The 11,384-nt window shown below is 39.8% G+C and overlaps 1 pseudogene; it reads right to left on the reverse strand.

The window, feature by feature from the left end:
• Positions 1 to 6,660: 6,660 nt before the first annotated feature.
• LOC109558727 (anaphase-promoting complex subunit 11 pseudogene) lies at positions 6,661 to 7,352 on the reverse strand (annotated as a pseudogene).
• Between the last annotated feature and the right edge of the window lie 4,032 nt (positions 7,353 to 11,384).

Genomic DNA, 11,384 nt, shown 5'->3' on the forward strand with positions numbered 1-11,384 from the left:
ATTAAGAAGAGATGGCAAGAATACACAGAAGAACTATATAAACAAGATCTTCATGACCCAGATAATCATGATGGTGTGTTCACTGACCTAGAGCCAGACATCCTGGAATGTGAAGTCAAGTGGGCCTTAGAAAGCATCACTATGAACAAAGCTAGTGGAGGTGATGTAATTCCAGTTGAGCTATTTCAAATCCTGAAAGATGATGGTGTGAAAGTGTTGCACTCAACATGCCAGCAAATTTGGAAAACTCAGCAGTGGCCACAGGACTGGAAAAGGTTAGTTTTCATTCCAATCCCTAAGAAAGGCAATGCCAAAGAATGCCCAAACTACTGCACAATTGCACTCATCTCACACGCTAGTAAAGTAATGCTCAAAATTCTCCAAGCCAGGCTTCAGCAATACGTGAACCATGAACTTCCTGATGTTCAAGCTGGTTTTAGAAAAGACAGAGGAACCAGAGATCAAATTGCCAACATCTGCTGGATCATGGAAAAAGCAAGAGAGTTCCAGAAAAACATCTATTTCTGCTTTATTGACTATGCCAAAGCCTTTGACTGTGTGGATCATAATAAACTGTGGAAAATTCTGAAAGAGATGGGAATACCAGACCACCTGATCTGCCTCTTGAGAAACCTCTATGCAGGTCAGGAAGCAACAGTTAGAACTGGACATGGAACAACAGACTGCTTCCAAATAGGAAAAGGAGTACGTCAAGGCTGTATATTGTCACCCTGCTTATTTAACTTATATGCAGAGTACATCATGAGAAAAGCTGGGCTGGAAGAAGCACAAGCTGGAATCAAGATTGCCGGGAGAAATAGCAATAACCTCAGATATGCAGATGACACCACCCTTATGGCAGAAAGTGAAGAGGAACTAAAAAGCCTCTTGATGAAAGTGAAAGAGGAGAGTGAAAAAGTTGGCTTAAAGCTCAACATTCAGAAAACGAAGATCATGGCATCCGGTCCCATCACTTCATGGGAAATAGATGGGGAAACAGTGGAAACAATGTCAGACTTTATTTTTCTCGGCTCCAAAATCACTACAGATGGTGACTGCAGCCATGAAATTAAAAGATGCTTACTCCTTGAAAGGAAAGTTATGACCAACCTAGATAGCACATTAAAAAGCAGAGACATTACTTTGCCAACAAAGGTCCGTCTAGTCAAGGCTATGGTTTTTCCTGTGGTCATGTATGGATGTGAGAGTTGGACTGTGAAGAAGGCTGAGTGCCAAAGAATTGATGCTTTTGAACTGTGGTGTTGGAGAAGACTCTTGAGAGTCCCTTGGACTGCAAGGAGATCCAACCAGTCCATTCTGAAGGAGATCAGCCCTGGGATTTCTTTGGAGGGAATGATGCTGAAGCTGAAAGTCCGGTACTTTGGCCACCTCATGCGAAGAGTTGACTCATTGGAAAAGACTCTGCTGGTGGGAGGGATTGGGGGCAGGAGGAGAATCGGACAGCAGAGGATGAGATGTCTGGATGGCATCACTGACTCGATGGACGTGGGTCTGAGTGAACTCCGGGAGTTGGTGATGGACAGGGAGGCCTGGCCTGCTGCGATTCATGGGGTCTCGAAGAGTTGGACACGACTGAGTGACTGAATTGAACTGAACTGAACTGAATGGTCTAGTGGTTTTCCCTACTTTCTTCAATTTAAGTCTGAATTTGATAATAAGGAGTTCATGATCTGAGCCACAGTCAGCTCCTGGTCTTGTTTTTGTTGACTGTATAGAGCTTCTCCATCTTTGGCTGCAAAGAATATAATCAATCTGATTTCGATGTTGACCATCTGGTGATGTTCATGTGTAGAGTCTTCTCTTGTGTTGTTGGAAAAGGGTGTTTGCTATGACCAGTGCATTTTCTTGGCAAAACTCTATTAGTCTTTGCCCTGCTTCATTCTGTATTCCAAGGCCAAATTTGCCTGTTACTCCAGGTGTTTCTTGAATTCCTACTTTTGCATTCCAGTCCCCTATAATGAAAAGGACATCTTTTTTGGGTGTTAGTTCTATAAGGTCTTGTAGGTCTTCATAAAGCCGTTCAACTTCAGCTTCTTCAGCATTACTGGTTGGGGCATAGACTTGGATTACTGTGATATTGAATGGTTTGCCTTGGAAACGAACAGAGATCATTCTGTTGTTTTTGAGACTGCATCCAAGTACTGCATTTCAGACTCTTTTGTTGACCATGATGGCTACTCCATTTCTTCTAAGGGATTATTGTCTGATTTTTCTGTTGACTATAGGTCACATTTTCCTTTTTAATTTAATTAAATTAAATTATTTGGTGGCTGGAAGAAGCAAGTCTAGTAATTTTTTATTAGAGGCTAGACATTGTAAATGTTACATTGTTCAGTTTCTGGATTTTATTTCTCTCTTTTAAAGAGTATTGGACTTTGTTTTGGCAGGCAGCTAATTTACTTGACTATCAGCTTGATACTTTTGAGGCATGTATTTAAACTATGTTAGGATAGGTCTGCTGCTGCTGCTGCTAAGTTGCTTCAGTCGTGCCCAACTCTGTGTGACCCCATAGACAGTAGCTGACCAGGCTTCCCCATCCCTGGGATTCTCCAGGCAAGAACACTGGAGTAGGTTGCCATTTCCTTCTCCAATGCATGAAAGTGAAAAGTGAAAGTAAAGTCTCTCAGTCGTGTCCGACTCTAGCCATCCCATGGACTGCAGCCTACCAGGCTCCTCCGTCCATGGGATTTACCGGGCAAAAGTACTGGAGTGGGGTGCCATAGGATAGGTCTAGTTCTATTCTTAGGTTTATAGAGTCCTACTTCTAAGGCATAGCTTTTTTGAGATCTCTACTGAATGCTCTGAGTATTCAACAAGGTCTGTTCAGTCTGACTGTTGGAACCCAAATTTTCCCATCCCTGTGTAGGTGCCAGTAATTTTTCACTTTGTAATTTTTCAGCAGTTGTTTTTCGCCTGGTAGTTGACTTTTGGCCATTTTCATGTTTTCTCCCCTTGCACTTCCATGGATGGGCAGTCTATTTATTAGTCAAAGACTCACAGGACCACTATGAAAATTTGTGGAGCTCCTTTTCTGCATAGCTCTCTTCTCTCTAGTATGTTCTTCCACAAGATCATATCTCCTCAGCCTTCCCCAAATCTAATCTCTGTCCCTTCATCTTAGCAAAATCACCGTACTGTGTTTGGATTTGCTGTCCCTGTAATATTGTTTGGGGAATATCTCTTGTCAGATAGTTGGGAGAATTGAAGGCTAACATAATTTGTTTTCTTTCCTCTTCTCTCAGGGATCGTTGTCTTGTGTTGCCTTTGTCCAATATCTGAAAACAGTTGTTTCATCTATTCTGTAGTTTTCTAGTTTTTTAAATTGAATGGTGGGAGAGCTAGTCTGTCAGATTACTTTTTCATGTCAGAAATAAACAGAAAATTAATTTTCCCTCATTATAGAATTATAGTTGGATTTTTTTTTTTTTTTACTTCAAAGATGTCATTCTTTAAAGACATTGTCTTCTGTCTTGCACTGCTATCTTTGTTTTTCCAAATGTAATGTGTCTTTATCAGGAATGAAAAGTAAGACAACAGTAGGATATATTTTACTACTATGTTGCTAATATAAAAGAGTATAGTGTGCATAAGTATCAGAGAAATGGGTGCATATATACTTCTGGTAGTGCACATTGTCAAAGCTTTCTAGTAGGGACAATTTATCAAAAAGATTAGAGGCCTTTAGCCCCAAATCAAGAAAAACCCAAGTTTCCATCAGCAGATGAATGAATAAAGAAAATGTGGTATATACATATAATATAATGTTAGCCATGAAATCAATAAAATTCTGCTACATGCTACAAGATGATTGAACCTTGGAAATATGCAAGTGAAAGAAGTCAGACACAAAAAGGACAAACATATAATTCCACTTAAATGAGGTACCTAGAATAGGCAAGTTCATAGAGATGACCGGTAGAGTAGAGAGTAGAAGCTGGGAGAAGTGGAATGGGGAATTATTGCTACAATGGGTAAAGAGTTTCTACTTGAGATAATATAGTTCTGGAAATAGACAGTGGTGATAGTTACACAATGTTGTGAACGTACTTAATGCCATTTTATTTTTAGTTAAAAAATGTTTAAACTATGTATATTTTATCACAATTTTTAAAAATGTTAATGAGAGGCCTACAAAAGGTTTTTTTTTTTTTTGAGAAAGCAATTATTCTTGCAAGACAGTATCCTAAGGAAAATACAAGGAAGTATGTAAAGACTTAATCACAAGAATGTTGTGTTAAGAGTATTTTTACAAAAACAAAATGAGACAAAATAAAAGCAAATACAATTAATTTTTTTTGGCAGCAGTACCTGACTTGTGGGATCTTAGTTCCTTGATTAAGGATTGACCCTAGGCCCCAGTAGTGAAAGCATGAAGTTCTAACCACTGAATCACCAGGTAATTCCCTAGAATACAATTTTATTATCCTAAAACAAGCCATTGATGAAATATACTATGATGGACAATAAACTGCCATGCTGCTGCTGCTGCTGCTAAGTTGCTTCAGTCGTGTCCGACTCTGTGCAACCCCATAGATGGCAGCCCACTAGGCTCCCCCATCCCCAGGATTCTCCAAGCAAGAACACTGGAGTGGGTTGCCATTTCCTTCTCCAATGCATGAAAGTGAAAAGTGAAAGTTAAGTCGCTCAGTCGTGTCTGAGTCTTCGAGACCCCTCGGACTGCAGCCTACCAGGCTCCTCCATCCATGGGATTTTCCAGGCAAGAGTACTGGAGTGGGGTGCCATTGCCTTCTCCGATAAACTGCCATAGAGACATTTAAAAAAAGAAGTAAGTTCTTTTTAAGAAGAATACTGAATTACATGGAAAGACTAAGAAGAAATACTGTAAATGTTAGCGGTGGTTACTTCTGGATACTGGGATTATAAATGGAAATTTTTCTTTTATGTACTTTTTCTGTTTTAAATTTATTACAATAAATATGAATTTTAATGTACTAAAGAAATGAAGTTTATTTTTAAATGTTTTATCCATCCTTCAGAGATCAGCTGAAAAGCTGCTCATCTGTGAACTGTTCTCAGAATCTTCCAACTGAATATGACTCTTTCCTTCTCCAAATTCTATAACCCCTTATATGTCTCTCATGGTACTTATCACATATGCCATGTATTAAAGTTATTTCTTAATATGAATCTGATTTGCCTCTCTTGCTGAGCATATGTGGGACTGACTACCTTATCAGGCACTACCTAAATCAGGGATATTGACTATTTCCACGCCACTTGATTAACAATCTTTTCTTTAAAAAAAAATGTTTTTATTTATTTGGATGCACCGGGTCTCGGTGGTTGCACACAGGGCCTTTGATCTTCACTGTGGCATGTGCGATCTTCGGTTGTGGCATGCAGATTCTTAGTTGCGGCATGTGGGTCTAGTTCCCTGACCAGAGATCGAACTTAGGCCCTCTGCATTGGGAACGTGGAGTCTTAGCCATAGGACTACCAGGGAAGTCCCTTGATTAACAATCTGTATGACTCAGATTAGCACCCTAACAGGAGCTAGTCTGATCTAGACACCAAAACTGATCTAGAGAAAGGACTGGGTCATCCTGAATTCAGGTTATTTCTAAGGTTAATGATATTTGAATGACTTATTTAACTTAGGATTTATAAACAAAGGAAATTATTGGGAAGAACAGCACTATGTAAACTACTTATATATTCATCAAGCAGTTAACATAGACAGACATAGAATTAATTACAAGTGTATTTTTGTTTAATGCCAATCCTCTGCTTAGAATTCCTCTTCTTGGATGGCAAGCTTGTTTTAAATGGATTGTTAAAAAACAATATTTTATCTAGCAATAATGTCCCAGATAATAATATGCTAAAACAGTCAAATACAAACACAAATTCAGTGAATTATAGTTCCTAATGCACAATGCAAGGTATAGAGTTTTCTGCTCCATTTGTTTCTGCCCTTGGTATAAACATTTTTGCACTTTGTACATATTTATTCCTACTAGATTTGGAGCTCCTTATGGCAGTAGAAATAAGGCTAGTCTTATTCATATATGAATTCCTGGTTCTTGTTACCTAGTATATAATGAAACATAATACAGATGTTTGTTGAACTAAAAACCCTAGCCACTAGCGTTCAGAGTCAGAAGACCTGGGTTCAAATCTCAGTTCCACTTGCCAAGGGCAAAACTCTTAGCTGATCTGAATTTTACTTTCCTCCACTATAAAAATCAGATTTTTTTTTTTTTTGGCCAGGCTCAGGTGGTTTAATGAGTTTTATTTTTTGGATAAAAGTGTCAGTTTTGCAATGGAAAAAAACAAATGTCAGACTTACCTGGTGGCACCCTGGCTAGTAATCGGCTTGCACATGTTTGATCCCTGGTCTGAGAAGTTTCTACATGCCACAAAGCAATTATGCCTGTGTGCTACATCTATTGAGCCCTCCCTCTAGAGTCTGGAAGCCACAACTGCTGAAGCCCAAGGACTCTAGAGCCTGTGTTTTACAACAAGAGAATCCACCTCAATGAGAACCCAGAGCACCACAACTAGAGAGGAGGCCCCCCTCACCCCAGACCACAGCAAGTAGAGAAAGCTGGCCGCAGCAACAAAGATCCAGTGTAACCAAAATCAATCAATAAAACACCAGAACAAACGCATCTCCGGTCCTTGTTTCAACCCTGTCATAGCCCAAAGGGTACTGGCCAGTGGAGACCATGGCTACTCAGAGCCACTGTGGGGTGGGGCTGTTTCAGAGCGAAGAGGGAGCCTTGGGCCACACTAGCCTCATTCCTTGAACTTCCTATTCTGGGGGCACACGGGGCTCTGCTGTACCTGCTGTGCTTTGAGCCTCTTGAGGATGTTATGCATGTGGAACCAGTAGAAGCACTGGCCCCATAGCAGCAGGCAGTCGTCACTCAGCATCTTGATGTCCAGGCAGCTGCCACTGAAGGCCATGTGGAAGATGCTGTAGTTCTCATGGTTGGCCACCCAGAGCCAAGTGACCATGCTGTTTCAGCACTTGACCTTCACCTTCATGGCACAGGGAGCCTGCCTTCTGTTGGCAGCGCCTAGACTGTAACATTGTATGAGAATTAAATGAGAGAATGAATATGAAAGTTTTTTAAACTGTCTGTCCCATGATAAATTTGTTAGTAATGAAGTCTTAAAGTAGAGAAATGATTGTAAGATCATGGAATAACCAGGAGAGACCAGACATATGACTCCCAAAAGCCTCCACAAGATGGTATTAACTCTCTTGGTATGTTTCCCATAGGCAGGATCTTACAAATATCCTGCAAGTTCAAAAGCTGGTTTTGTCACTGCAGAGAGGAAATCTTGGGGTCAGACTCATATTAGTCAAGCTCACAAGACATGTAAAAACCAGAACATATAAACTATAGTGTCAATTCACCAATTTACACCTATTCTATCTCCCATGAGAAACAGAAAGTTTAAGTCAGCACAATCAGCACTTCCCACAAACATTGCTCCTAATTTGGTCTACCAAACTGTATTCAGAAGGTCACTTGGTGAACATGCATATTTCCCATGACTTCTGTAACAAATTACCACAGACATGGTGACTAAAAACAGCAAAAACTTATTCTGTCACAGTTCTGGATCCCTGAAGTCCAAGATCAGCATCACTGGATCAAAATCAAGGTACACCAAAGCAGCACTCCCCTCAGGGCTGGAAGGGAGAACCTATTCCTGACCTTTTCCAGGTTCTGGTGGGTGCCAGCATTCCTTAGCTTGTGACAGCATCAGTCCTATCTCTGCCTCCATCTTCACACTGTCTTCTCCCCTTTGTATGTGAAATTTGCCTTTCTCTGTTTTGTAAGGATTCCTTTGGTTACATTTGGTGCCCACTCAGATAATCCAGGGCTTCCCTGGTGGCTCAGAGGTTAAAGCATCTGCTTGCAACGAGGGAGACCTGGGTTCGATCCCTGGGTTGGGAAGATCCCCTGGAGAAGGAAATGGCAACCCACTCCAGTATTCTTGCCTAGAAAATCCCATGGACAGAGGAGCCTGGTGGGCTATACTCCACGGGGTAGCAAAAAGTCGGACACGACTGAGCGACTTCACTTTTCACAGATAATCCAAACTAATCACCTCATCTCAAAATCCTTAATCACATCTGCCAAGCCCTCCCTCACTTTTTTTTTTTTTTTTTTTTTTGCCATGTAAGGTAATATTCATAGGCTCCAGGGATTCAGAGATGGAAATCTTTTCTGGGGATACACATTTTTCAGCCTACCACAGGTTGGAAATTGAGATCTGAAAAGTAAATTATACTACTAGAAATGCTGAAGGCACCAGACTGCACTGTGTGATACATTTACTTTCACAGCTGGAAGAGCCTTGTCAAATGGCCTGAATACTCAAATCCATTACCAAGATTCACTTTCTCAACACAGTGCTTGGATGGCCATTGCCAGTGTTGGCTTCTGGAACTGCTTTTTGATACCTCCATGACTAGCAAAACTCCTTTTGATTGGCCTGATTTTTCTTTCCTCTTGTTCCTTCCTTCCTTTCTTTCCTTCTGCATTTTCTTTGTTTCTTTTGTCTAGACTTGGAACTATTTTATTGCTTAAATTGGTGCCTTTGCCTAACTCTGTTATGATCCACTACTTGTTAATGTTTATAGCTTAATTTTTTTTCCCCTACACTATGCAGCTTACGGGATCTTAGTTCCCAGACCAGAGATTGAACCCAGGCTGTGGCAGTGAAAACCTGAAATTCTAACCACTAGACCACCAGGGAAATCCCCTAATTCTTTTTTTTTTAAGTGGAAGTATAATTGACCTACAGCACTATGTTAGTTCCAGTTGCACAAAATAGTTATTCCATAGTTCTATATGTTACAAAATGATCAACACTGTAGCTTAATTCTTTTTTTTTAAAAAAAAAGGCTAGAAACTATAAAAAAGAGCCAAATGAAAATTCTAGAACTGAAAAATAGAGTATCTGAAAATTTAAAAGTATTGAATGAACTTAATAATGCTTTAGAGATGGGAAAAAGTTGGTGAACTTGAAGATAGATTAATAGAAATGATTCAGTTTGAAGACTATAGAGAAAAAGAAAAGGTTGAAAAATGTAAACAGAACTTCGGAAACTTATAATATCAGAAATCTAATATACATATATGTAATTGGAGTCACAGAAGGAGAGGAAAGAGAGAATGGGGTAAAAAACTCTGTGGAGAAATAATGGTTGAACACTTTCCAAATTTGGTGAAAGACATAAATTTTCAGATCAAAGGTGCTCCACAACTGTTAATAGGAAATGTAAATTGGTTCAGCCAATGTGGAAAAACATTATGGAGATTCCACAAAAACTAAAAATAGAACTATTATATGAGCCAGAAATTCCACTCTTGAGTATATATCCAAAAAAATATATGCACCCCAATGTTCATAGCAGTACTATTTACCGTAGTCAAGATGTAGAAGCAACTTAAGGGTTGATTAACAGATGAACAGATAAAGAAGATGTGAGATACACACACAATTGGATACTACTCAGCCATAAAAAAGAAAATTGCCATTCACAACAGCATAGGTGGACTTGGAGCGTATTATACTAAGTGAAATAAATCAGACCAAGAAAGAAATACTGTATGATATCGCTTACATATGGAATCTAAAAAAAGCAAAACCAATGAATATAGCAAAGAAGAAACAGACTCACAGATATAGAGAACAAACCAGTGGTTACAAGAGGGGAGAGGGAAGAAGGGGGACAAGATAGGGATAGGGGATTAAGAGGTACAAATTACTTTATATAAAATAAATAAGCTATAAGGATATATAGTATAGCACAGAGATATAACCCATATTTAATAATCACTGCAGATGGTGACTGCAGCCATGAAATTAAAAGACGCTTACTCCTTGGAAGGAAAGTTATGACCAACCTAGACATCATGTTCAAAAGCAGAGACATTACTTTGCCAACAAAGGTTCGTCTAGTCAAGGCTATGGTTTTTCCTGTGGTCATGTATGGATGTGAGAGTTGGACTGTGAAGAAGGCTGAGCGCCAAAGAATTGATGCTTTTGAACTGTGGTGTTGGAGAAGACTCTTGAGAGTCCCTTGGACTGCAAGGAGATCCAACCAGTCCATTCTGAAGGAGATCAGCCCTGGGATTTCTTTGGAAGGAATGATGCTGAAGCTGAAACTCCAGTACTTTGGCCACCTCATGTGAAGAGTTGACTCATTGGAAAAGACTCTGATGCTGGGAGGGATTGGGGGCAGGAGGAGAAGGGGACGACAGAGGATGAGATGGCTGGATGGCATCACTGACTGGATGGACGTGAGTCTCAGTGAACTCGGGAGTTGGTGATGGACAGGAAGGCCTGGCGTGCTGCGATTCATGGGGTCGCAAAGAGTCGGACACGACTGAGCGACTGATCTGATCTGAAGCTTTAAAAATTGTGAATCATTATGTTATACACATGAAATATATGATAGTATAAGTCATCTATACCTCAATAAAAATAGATAAAGTTAAGTAAAAATTAATAAAGAAGCTAAACACACCACATTTAAGCACATCACAGTCACACTGTTAAAAACCCCAAAATTAGAGCCAATCTTGAAAGTAGTTTGAGAAAAATGATGTTACCATACACGGATCAGTGATTTGAATTACCATGGATTTCTCATCAGAAACTGTGGAGATTAGAAGACAGTTTTAAGTACACACACAAAAAAACTATCAACATATAATTCTATATTTAGTTTTACATAGCATAAACATAGTCGCTGGAAGCCATCCATCTGACCCCGTGGAAGGGGGACAGAGAAGGAGTAATCGTTGTGAGATGGACAAATACCCTGAGGAAGTAAACACCGCAGTTACCTACATACACTTCTACCCTCTACACATTTATTTTCATGCTCTATCTAGGGAATTTTGGCAGAAAAGTTTGAAAAGCACTGATAGAGTCAGTAAGCAAAGTAATGTATGAGAGATGAATGCTCATTCGTTATATTTGTCTAGTCAGAAAAGCCGCTTTCAATTTGCTGTCAATACATAAACTTAATCCAAGCTGGGTTTGGTTTCGTGTGCTCTTTCAGCTCCCTAATCTAATTGCCCTTTTCTCTTGCTTCTCTTTTACACTCTTCTGGCCACTGCTCATCACCACCATTGGCCTCATAGCAGAGGGATTACATCTTGCCAACCAGTTCTTTCTGAACTTACTGATCACCATAGCTACTCTGGTCAGTTTCCAGCCATGCTTTGTGGCCAGTGATCTTTTTGGTTTTCAAAGATCTCTCTACTCTTTCCTCTCCGTATGCTTCTATCCCATCAATATCTGGCTTCCTTTTTGCAAGTAGGCAGATAATTATGTAACATTTCACTTTTTTTTACACAATACATTCT

The sequence above is a fragment of the Bos indicus genome, chromosome 5 (genome assembly GCF_029378745.1).
Source record: "Bos indicus isolate NIAB-ARS_2022 breed Sahiwal x Tharparkar chromosome 5, NIAB-ARS_B.indTharparkar_mat_pri_1.0, whole genome shotgun sequence".
Lineage (NCBI taxonomy): Eukaryota > Metazoa > Chordata > Mammalia > Artiodactyla > Bovidae > Bos > Bos indicus.